The sequence below is a fragment of the Magnolia sinica genome, chromosome 10, assembly GCF_029962835.1.
Source record: "Magnolia sinica isolate HGM2019 chromosome 10, MsV1, whole genome shotgun sequence".
NCBI lineage: Eukaryota > Viridiplantae > Streptophyta > Magnoliopsida > Magnoliales > Magnoliaceae > Magnolia > Magnolia sinica.
The window spans coordinates 26265130-26277356 of NC_080582.1; the positions used below are offsets into that span (position 1 = coordinate 26265130).

The window sequence follows — 12227 nt, forward strand, 5'->3', positions numbered from 1 at the left end:
CTAAAGGGAACTTAAAAAAATATAATTAAATTGCAGAAATAAAAAGCAACAAGAAATATTACACCATTCTTCTCATCATTAAAACAATCAATCATCATAAGTTAAAGAAATATTACACCATTCTTCTCATCATTAAAACAATCAATCATCATAAGTTAAAGAAATATTAAACCCATGTGCTTCCCTTCTAGCTTGGGCTAAAGGGAACTTAAAAAAATATAATTAAATTGCAGAAATAAAAAGCAACAAGAAATAAAGAAAAAATTGCAAATAGAAAAGATCTAAAAGGAAAGAAACAACTTATAAAGCTTTAATAAAACTAAAAACTTTTTAAAAACCCCAAATTTTGCTCTTGAATGCTTCTAATGATCTTTAAGAATGCCCTAGGAGGCCCTATTTAGAAGTAGGGAACTCTAATTTTCGTACAAAGTTGAAAACCCTAGAAAACGCCTCAAATATACGTATTTTTTCAAAATAGACTTCTCGCTGCATAGTTCATTTAAAACAGACTTCTTGTTGCGTAGTTTTCTAAAATAGACTTCAGAGCTTTAGAATACACTTTTCAGGACGATTTCAGGATTCTTCACTTCAAATCTTCGATTCTTTTCATTCCTCACTTGGTTTTCTTGGATCTTTGGCATGTGAATTCTTCAATCTTGGTTTCCTAAGATCCATCCCTTGCCTTGGTATTTTTTAGCATCAAATTCTTACTTTTTAGCACCCTTTTTCAATCCAAGCTCTTAAATTCACCTTGCAACACATACATGAGTAAAATAGAATATTAAGATGATTTATGTTCATAAAACCAACATATAAATGAGAAAAATTATGCAATATTTGAGTCTCAACAAAACCACATACATCACGATGGCCCCACGAGCCCCTGACATGATCAGCTACTAGAGCTGGGCATTGGACCGAGTCGGATTGAATTGGGTCCAACCCGATCCTATCCGAAATCTCATTTGTCTAACCCGAATTCGATCTGTTCCAGGACCGAGTCCTGGTCAACATACTCAAACCGTACCGAATGGTACAGTTCCTTATCTGATCCGAGTCCGACTCGGTCCAGAAAATCGAGTCGGATCGGTTTGGGCACGGCACAGTTCGGTGCATACCTAACATACAGTTAATCAAATTAGTCCGTCCATATCATGGGTCCAATTTAGATGTCCCCACGGAGGAAAATTTATGGTTATTAGATGATTTGAAAATATACTTGTTCCATATTTAATTTGACGGTTAAAAATTAATTCAAGGCTAGCTATCAAAGAATCAGAGGTTAAGATTTTGCTTAGCCGATCTAAGTTTTAGATCGTGAGTCTGCGATGTATTCCATTGTTCAACGTCTGCGTATCAAGTGATGTACGCTGCCTGAGTATCATATATGATATAACCCTTGTGCTAGGATCCATCCTAATGTACTATGGCAGGAAACTTCGAGACTTTATCCGTTGAATAGATATCATCTTCAATGGTCCGAACCATTTAAAAGATATGAATAACTCGTTATGAGATATATCCATTAAAAAATAAATAAATAACTAAAGATATCATCCATGTTCAAATGAAAAGAGAAACAGTCTAAGGTTGAACTGTTCCGATGTAAATTTTTTGTTTCTTGCGGTTCATCATTCCCATATGAGTAACATCATATAAACGGTTCGGATACAGAAAATACGCATGCAGATTGAAATATCAAAACCCGCGATGTATAATTATGATACGTAGACATGTATAGAACGAAATGACAGGCCAGTTGTTGGTGAGAGAACGGGGTGAAGTTGCAGAAGAGATCTCATGATGAGATTACCCATCCCTAGTCCCTATGAAATTGGATTGCGTACTCAGTTACTCAGTATGATAAGCTTATCGTACTCAGTAAACTATGTCGGGCCCACCATGAATGAATGTGGTTTATCCACGCCGTCCATCCATTTTTTAAGATCATTTTAAGTGTTCAGCCCAAAATTGAAGCATATTCACATTTCAAGTGGACCATACCATAGGAAACAGGGGAAGTATTGATTTCCACGGTTGAAACCTTTCTAAAGCCCACAGTGATGTTTATTTGTCATCCAACCTGTTAATAATATAAAAAAGACATGGATGAAGGGAAAGAATAAATATCAGCTTGATAGAAAACTTCTGTGGGCCCCACGAACTTTTCAATAGTAAAAGTTCAATTCACACTGTTTCCATTGGTGTGGTCCACTTGAGATTTGTATAGGATTTATTTTTGTGCTAAATGACTAAAATTATCTGATAAAATGGATGAACGTAGTGGATAAATTGCATGAATGACGGTGGGTCCCACAGAGTTTACTCAGTAGGCTTAGGATATTGAGTTACTCAGTACGCAATCCGCTTTCCAGTCCCTATGATTACGATTTCCCTACATTTATTGCTGGAGTAGACATTGTCTGCTTACTTCGCTCCCCTGTCAGACGTGTGACATCTGAGCTGTTCAGGAATCATGACTGTCTGATCATCTGTTGGTGGACAGGTACATATGGACATGTGCATATGTAGACCGTTTGTCATTCTGTGTTTCATCCATTCTGTCCATCCATTCTTTCAGATCATTTTATGATATGAGCCCAAAAATTAGTTTGATCCAGATCTCAAGTGGACCACACAGTGTTGATTGAACGCCCACCATTAAAAACTTCTTGGGCCACGAAAGTTTTGGATCAAGCTGAAATATATTTTTTCCCTTCATCCAAGTCTGTATGACATAATCAGCAGGCTAGATGTCAAATAACCATTAAAATGGCCCTACGATTTTTTAATGGTGGAAATTCAATCACTACTTTGTCCCATGGTGTGGTCCACCTGAGATTTAGATCTACCTCATTTTTGGGATAAAGCCCTAAAATTATCTTTCAAAATGGATGGATGGCATGGATAAGTCATGGTGGGGTCCAAGAATTAATCAGTCAATCGTCACTTTTCATGCATTCCGCATTCAAAAAATCAAAACGAAATGAAATAAAATGGAATTGGAGAGAGGCAGTCGACATACAGATTGATGGAAGGGCCCTTGTTGCAGCACAAGTTGACGGAAAGAGTGGCAACGATGCCGGCCAAGATGAAGATCAAGGTCGTTATGAAGAAACCCATGGGCGAAGATGCTCTATCTCAGGATCTAATTAGAGTTCACAGGAACTGAAGCCCCGGGATAAATCGAGACCGTCCGTCACAGACGGACAAGGAGATGCATGTGGGGATTGATGTCGTGCGATTTGAGGGAGAAATAGAAACCCTAACAGAAAGGGAGAGACAGATATAGGGAGAGAGATAGATATAGAGAGAGAGAGAGATAGAGTTAGGGGCTTAGGTGTACATCGGGTGGGTTTTTTTGGCGCGAAACGAAAAGCCTAGGTGGGGTGAAGTTGCAAAACAAAGATATATTTACATCCCAGGTCGGGTCGGTTCGGACCCTTTCCGTCCGAGTTTTTGGATCGGTTCTGTCCGGATACACCATCATTCGAACCCGACCCGAAAAACGATCGGATCTGGAAGGACAGACTCGATTAGGGCTGATTTATGCCGTCAGTTCTGTTCGGAACAGTACCGAGTTGGGTCGGATCGGGTCAGATCCATCGGATTGGGTCCAACATGCCCACCTCTATTGGCTACTCACCTGCCACCCGCCAATGGCCAGTGGTCGGTGCTTGTGGGCCCACCATGATGTATGTATTTCATCCATGCTGTTCAATCATTCTTCCATATCATTTTATGGCATAGGCAAAAATGAGGTTGATCAAAATCTCAAGTAAACCTCACAATGTTGATTGAACGCCCACCATTAAAAACTTTTTGGGGCCACAAAAGTTTCGAATCAAGATGATATATATATATATATATATATATATATCATCCAAGCCCATATGACATAATCAACCGGATGGATGTCAAATAACCATTACAGTGGCCCTAAGAGGTTTTTAATGGTGGAAATTCAATCGCTACTGTTTTCCCTGAGATTTAGATACACCTCATTTTTGTAGTGGAGCCCTAAAATTATATTTCAAAATGGATGAACGGCGTGGATAAAACACACAAATCATGGTAGGGTCCACATATCACCGACCACTAGCCAACTGGCCGGTGGCAGCGTTACGGGCCAAACCGCGTCTATACGCATTGGTGTCTCAAAAATCTCAGCCAGGGTTTTTGGGTAAAAGAAACCGCCTGCGCGCCCTCACTTCCACTCTCCCTCCTCCCGCTCTCTCGCGCTCTCTCTCTCTCTCTCTCTCTCTCTCTCGCTGCCACTCTCCGGAGGGTTTCTTCCCCAAATCCGACGATCCATCTTTACGGCGAGCATGAATCTTTCCGGTGAGCATTCCCTAACTCAACTCCTCTCCGTTGTTGGTCTCTCTCTCTCAAACATTGAATGTCCAAACTCTATTCTGAAGATTTTCATTCGAAGTTTTGATTTCTGCTATTAATCTTTTGGATAATTTATTTTTGAAAATTTGTGTTTTCAGATTGAGTTTGAGTTCTTGATTTTCTGGTATCTCCTCTTACGCAATCAGATTTTTATTTTTTTAAAAAATTGGTTAGTGTTTCGTTTGGATTTGTTTTTGTTTTTTGTTTTTTCGTTTTGTTGTTTTTTGATATTTCCTCATCTGTAGATCTAGATATGATATTTTTTTCATATATTTTGGATTTTTTTTTTTTTTTTTCTGTTTGGGATTGGTTTATAGGTGGATGCCCTAAATCTCTCAGTGAAAAGAACATACAGAAGTAGTTGTATTATGAATAGAAATAGTCATATGGCATCACTGATATGTGTTATGGCATATGGGGCCAACTTAGCTGCTCATATATCTCCCATTTTGAAATCCCATTGTTGGTGCCTCTTACACATCATGTTATCTGAGTTATATGTACTGTTGGAGAAGTTGACAATCCTTTTGGTTCTTAGAATATTGAATGGTTCATAGGGCCCATAGGATGTTTGTTTGTCACCCATCCTAAGGTCACATAATCCTATGTTTGTCATCCATCCTGAGGTCACATAGACATGGATGAAGGGAAAACTCAAATATCAGCTTGATTCCAAACCTCTTTGGTCACATGAAGTTTTCAACAACAAGCGCTCAATTCACACCATTTCCTTGGTGTGGTCCACTTGAGCTTTGGATATGCTTCAATTTTGGGGCCAACTTAGCTGCTCACATATCTCCCATTTTGAAATCCCATTGTTGGTGCCTCTTACACATCATGTTATCTGAGTTATATGTACTGTTGGTGAAGTTGAAAATCCTTTTGGTTCTTAGAATATTGAATGGTTCATAGGGCCCATAGGATGTTTGTTTGTCACCCATCCTAAGGTCACATAATCCTATGTTTGTCATCCATCCTGAGGTCACATAGACATGGATGAAGGGAAAACACGAATATCAGCTTGATTCAAAGCTTCTTTGGTCACATGAAGTTTTCAACAACAAGCGCTCAATTCACACCATTTCCTTGGTGTGGTCCACTTGAGCTTTGGATATGCTTCAATTTTGGGGTTGTACTTTAAAATGAGCTGCTAAAACCTATGTAGGGCATGGATAAGACAAATACATCACTATGGGCCCCACAGAGTTTACTCAATACGCCATATGCTATAACAGACTTGAGTATGTGATACCCTATTTTTGACCGTTCCTAAAATAGGCAATGGGAAAAAGACACGTGTTATTGCACAAGAAAGAAATAGCGTGTGAAAGATCTTCAAAGATATTTGGAGCCCTTTTTACGGAAATACAGCTGGCGCTGAGCCAACAATACACGTCATCTGATGATGGGGCTCAATTGAGAAGTCTAAGAGTTAAAGTTGGTTCAAGAAGAAGAAGCATTCGAGCAATTAAAGGGGATGTCGAAGAGTCACCGTAACAACCAAGCAACGAAACAAATCATCTAGATGATTCTTCTCTCCTAGGAAAGTCTATAAATAACAGAAGAAATCAACAAAGCAAGATGTCTCATACCAATCCAACAAATTCAGTCAAATTTATCTTACCTTACCTTACCTTATCATAATTAGTAATCTTAGCTCTATCTTAGGAGTAACGGTAATCTCTTAGATGTAATCGTTAGCTGTAATCCAAGTATACGCTCATACGCTGGACTTTATCCAATCTTAATACAAGTAGTTCTTCATTTAGAAAGGGTTCTTGCATTTGTGCCTCAACCAATTGTAAGTATTTCCTTCTTGTTTGCTGACAACCAGGTATCATAAAAGTCCTTTCGTACGAAAGGTAAAGTGGAACCCATCTTTGGAGGAAGAACCCCACCTTCTGAATATTGCCTAATCACTTTTCTAAACAATTTGCGTGTGGTTGAATAGGTGACTGATCTGCTCAGATATTGGTCATACACGATCACAGTCATCGTATCTGCTTATATTGGCGCTTGGGGTCAAGTTGTTTGGTTGGAATCAAGCCGCATAGTCGGTTCTGGCACGCTCGCACCACAGGTTTCCAAACAAAATCGAGAAAGTGCCAAATTATTTTTGGCATGCCTGGTGGGACTACAAACTACTTGGTTGATAGAAATATTTATTTTGCACCGGCCATACAAAAAAAGTCAAATAGTTTTTTAGGATACACTCGGTTATTTATTTAATCTTTAGTGTGTTGCAAAACATGAGTCGAAGAGGTGGTCACAGTACTTCTATCACTCATGAACCTCCACTAGTCAAGGAGGAATTGCAGGTACAACCATCACTTAATTTGTTGCCGAAATTGGCACCTAGTTCTTCAAACCCGGATAATGCATCGGTCTCGGATTGATCCTCTTGAGACAAATGTCATTTGGGCTTCGTGAAAATGGCTATTATTGCTGAAAGAATGCCTACTATTCCGCAACAGACTATGCATTGGCTTGTTGTTCCTCAGCAAATTGTGCCTCAGCTTGTTATTACTTAGCAAATAGCGCCTCATCCTGTTGTTGAAGCAAGCTTTGTCGGGAATTTGGCACCAACACAACCAATACCTGTAGCACCCATTTTACAAAGGAACACGCCTCCTACTACAATACAAGCGCAAACGGTTCCTCCTCCCATTGAAGTTAGTTGATTTGAGCGGGAGAACATGGATTTCATTCCCGAAGTTAGGAATTAGGTACTTGTGGGGCCACCATTTCCTAGAAATCAGCCTTATATTGGGGAACAATACCATGTAGGTCCCGAGCCACCTCCAATGGTCGAACCTCGCCAGGTGGCCTGTGACAAAATTATTCTAATGGTCCAGGAAGTGGCTAGCCAAGTTCTCGGTCGAACTACCACTCCTGTTCATCACAAACCCTATCTTGAATGGATTGACTGGCAATATCCTTTACCAAGGAATTGCTGACCTGATTTTACATTATTCACAGGTGATATTGGCTAATCGACCATAAAACATGTAGGTCGATTTACCATGTAGTGTGGCGAACTTGCTAATAATGATAATTACAAGTTACAATTGTTCAGTCATTCATTAATTGCAGTGGTTTCACTTGGTACTCTACTTTATTGCCAAATTCTATTCAAACATGGTAAGAAATGGAGGAGAAATTGCATGCCCAAATCTTCTACAGGGATAGGGAAATTTTTATGGCTGATCTTGCTTGTTTTTGGCACTTACCTGAAGAATCGGTTGAAAACTATATTGCTCGGTTTAAAAGAGTAAAAAACTGTTGTAAAGTAGTCATGACCGAGGCCAAATTTGTATAACTAGTTCAGGATGGTTTTGAATTCAAACTCCATAAAAATTTCATTGGAATAGAGTTTGCCGACCTCTATGATTTGACTAGAAAGGTATCCCAATATAAAGCTCTTCTTTAGGAGGGAACGAGGCAGAAAAACTCATCTGCCAGGACTTACTACTTTGATCCCAATTATGATGTGGTAGTGGCCGAACAACCATTCATTTGTTCGCCGTTGGTTAAAACAGAAGCGATTGCGTCAACTACACATAAACCTCAAAGGACATATACCTTTGATATCACCCGGGTTGATGAAATCTTCAACATAATGTTGGCCGGGAATTTGATTAAAATTCCTGTTAATCATAAAATACCTGTGGTCGAAGAGGTGAAAAAGATAGAGTATTGCAAGTGGCATGGAAGTCAGTCGTATTCTACTAACAAATGTCTTGTTTTCAAGAACATTATCTAGGGGACAACATTGATAAGGGATTATTGAAATTTTCCAAGAAAGAAAAAGCTATGCTAATTAATACCGATCCTTTCCATACTAATATGGAAATTAACATTGCCACGGTCGATCCTTAGAATTTGATTCGACTGCAACAAAAATTTGATCTTAGGTCAGGTAACGACCAGGATGTGGTACATCAACCCAAAAGAGGATCTAAGATGACATGGCGAACGGCTACGAACGTAGGCATACAGCCGAAAGATGCATCACCATTCTACTAAGAGCCATACTTATGTGATCAATGAGTGAGGCCAATTCAGTTGACTAGGCAGTTGCCTTGGCCGAATACCCAAGTGAACGATCGAGCTAAACCGTGGCTTAAGAAGAAGATGGAAGAAAAAGATTCATGTCAGAAGTTTGATCGCCCTCGACCAGCCCTAATGCTAGGACGAAGAATGGTTAAACCTCCTATTCAAGAAGGGATATGGAGAAGGGTTAGTCACTCCAAATTCCCAACCATAACAGAAGGGATGATGCGTACCCATAAACACTGATGACAAAGGCAGCATGCTGCCAGGTGGAGGGAATTGGTCGTCATAGACAAAACAACCCTACAAAATGACAATGTGATCATAACCGAAGCCGATGATTTCATGGCTAGAAGATGAACAAATAACAATGAATATGGTGGATGTAACCATGAAACTTGCTTCACACAATACAACAAAAAAGAGTCAATAGTTCGAAGGAGCTGGCATTGACGGATCGGTCGAATATCTTAGCGATGAATGCTTTTCAGGAGACTTTGCTAATCGAAAAACTCATTGCAAAAACAAAATTGTTGGAATAAACATCACCCAACCTCGAAGTTCTGATAAAAAGATACTTCGCATGGTCTGCTTTTGGTCGAAAGTAGTGAAGAAGGACTGAATTCGGAAACACCTGGGGGTTAATGTCCGAATTTGGTTATTCAGTCTGGATCCCTTCCACCAGTTGTACTAAGATTGTAACATGGTACTCATCTTACCATTGAGTTTTCAGGCTAAAATATTTCAGTCAAGCAAGATGGAAGGAGATGTGGAATAACTTAGTCCTATAATTATACAACATGGATCCTTTGAGACCAAGGAGGAGACGATCCATGTGTCGACCATCTCTGTTGAGCCAGGCACATTTTCTGAAAGAGTAGTCATGGAGAGGCTTGCTTATTCTATGACTGAACGTTTGAAGCCTTATATAATTCTGTTCACTTGGAAGGATGCCTAGTCACCGTGGTCTTGGTCGACAATAATGCGGCTATAAAGATTCTCCCAGCCAGAATGATGGCCAAATTGGGAAAAACCCAGATGGTTTATCTTAAAAAAAAAAAAAAAAACCCTAGATGATTTAATTTTGACCAAAGTCATGGTTAACAATTTTACCGAAGGGGTAACTCAAACACAAGGAGTCCTACTTGTTGAATTGATGGTAGGAACCAAGAAGGTGTTGGCAGCTTTCTTCATGGTCGACACTCATCAAATTATAATGCTTTGTTAGGAAGAGATTGTATACATTCTTTCTCATGCATTCCATCATTGTTGCACCAATTCCTGATCTTTTGGAATCATGATAAGGTCGAGTTGGTATTAGTAGACAACAAGCCATTCTTAGCCATATCTAATATGATCGAGGCATGTGTCTATGGAAATGAGATTGGACCGATATACTTTATTGGATGTGATAAGTATGGACGACCAACTGGTATAGATGCCAAAATTAATCCAGATAGCATATTGTAAGATATTGCTACTATTCTATGATTGGATCACGATCTGCTGAAGGCTATAGTACCCTGTCGGGCAGTCTAGAAATGTACTATAAAAGAAGTTTTGTGATGAGTTCCTCATCAGTTACTGAGAGAATGGCTGGGTTCATGACTAGAATCAGGCAACTCAAAGAAAGCTTGAAGAAATATGATGGATGCTTTGTCAACATGGTCGACATTGCAATACCGGTCGATGAGGTACCCGAAGATGACATAAGAATCAAAGATTTGAAACAAGCTCTCGATAAACTAGACGATTCTCAAGCTCAAGTATAGGATCCTCTGGCACAAGTAAACTTGGGAGTAAAATAGAATCCCAAGCCAACTTTCATTAGTGGTTTGTTAGAACCATAGGTCTAGGCTGAACTCACCGATTTACTCAGGGAGTTTGCTGATTGCTTCGCATGGGGTTATCATGAGATGCCAAGGTTAGACCGGAGTTTGGTCGAGCACATGTAACTGATAAAAGAAGGGTATCGACTGCATAAACAGCCCGCCTAGGGGGGGATGACGACCGAAGTTACTCAGAAGATCAAGGAAGAGATCGAACACCTCTTAAAAGTTGAATTTTTTAGTCCAATCAAATATATTGAATGGATCTCCAATATGGTTTCAATCATTAACAAAAATGGTAAGCTTTGTGTTTGTATTGATTTCATGAACTTAAACTGAGCCACACCTAAAGATGAATACCCAATGCCCATGCTCGATCAATTGATTGACTGAGCAGCTAGACACAAGCTGGTTTCCTTTATGGGATGGTCATTCAGGGTATAACCAAATAACCATTGCACATGAGGATGTGATAAAGACAACCTTCAGATTTCCTGGACCTTTAAGGGCTTTTTATTGGGTAGTAATGCTATTTAAACTTAAGAATGCAAGAGCTACATACTAGAGAGCCATGAATACAATCTTCCATGATATGCTCAACCACTTAATGGAAGTATACATTGATGATGTGGTGGTTAAGTTGGCCGATATGGCAGAACATATCGCTCACTTGCGTAAATTATTTGAGCGAATGAGGGTCCACAAATTGAAGATGAACCCCTTCAAATGTACATTTGGGGTTTCAGCTGGAAATTTCCTAGGATTTCTGGTACGTCAGCGAGGAATTGAAATAGACTAGAAGAAGACTCAGGCGATAATTGATGCTCATTTTCTCTCCATTTGTAAAGCTGAAACAAGGAGATGATTTCAAATGGGAAGCAGAACATCAGTTGGCTTTCAATAAGATCAAGGACTACTTGATGAAGCCACCACTGTTAATGATGCCAGTCAAAGGTCGACCGCTCAAGCTATATGTCTTGGCTGCTGCAGAGTCGATCGGTGCCTTGCTAGCACAAGATGATGACGATTGGAAGGAACGTGTTGTCTATTATCTCAGTCGAACATTGTTAGATACTGAAAGATTGTATTCTGTCTTAGAAAAGTTATATTTATCATTGTACTTTGTGACTACAAATTTACAACATTATTTGTTGCTCAAATTAGTTAATGTAATATCTATTACTGATTCAATCAAATATATGTTGAATCGGCCAATTCTGAATGGCCAAATTGACAAATGGTTTTTAACATTATCTGAGTTTGATTTCAAGCATGTACCTCAAAGGGCAGTAAAAGGGTAGGCCATAACAAACTTCTTGGCTGATCATCCTTCTAACATTGAAAACTAGCTTCCTTTGGAACTGTTAAATTTGTGCATGGTACATCTGTAACCTTGAAAATTAATATTTGAAAGTTCAAAGACCGACAAATCATCTGGCGCAGGAATCACTTGATTGCTCCATATGGAAAAAGGCAAGAGTATGCATTTCAATTAGAATTTGAATACACTAATAATTAGGCTGAATACGAAGCTTTGATAATCGGTTTGGAAATGTTACTGGAATTGGGTGCGCGAAATATATCAATAATAGGCGATTCAAAATTGATAATAAACCAAGTAGCATATTTATTTAAATGTACTAGTATTGCGTTACTATTGTATTATGCCTTAGCAATTCAGCCGATGGATAGTTTCGACGAGGTTGAATTAAGGCATGTGACCGAAGAAAACAATGTGAAGCCAACGAAATGGCACAATTGGCAGCTAGACTTCAAATCGTCTAGGGAACGATCGAAAAAACGATAGGTATTCAAAAGAAATCTCTACCTTCGGTCTTTTAGAGAACGACTCTAAAATCGCTTATGTCGAAACAGATGAAGATGACTGGAGGGTCCCAATTATAAACTATCTTAAATAATATTGAGTTAAGACCAGCCGAGATATTAGAA

General features: G+C 39.2%; 1 protein-coding gene across 2 annotated transcripts in view; it reads left to right on the forward strand.

Moving 5' to 3' along the window:
* The first annotated feature begins 4224 nt into the window (after positions 1 to 4224).
* LOC131258205 (uncharacterized) overlaps positions 4225 to 12227 on the forward strand; it is a 60074-nt gene continuing 52071 nt past the window's right edge. The window contains exon 1 of one of the 2 annotated variants that reach the window (XM_058259342.1): positions 4225 to 4341. The gene's annotated coding sequence lies outside the window, so the exon portion shown is untranslated. The remainder of the gene's footprint in view (positions 4342 to 12227) is intronic. The other variant, XM_058259341.1, reaches the window with a different exon arrangement.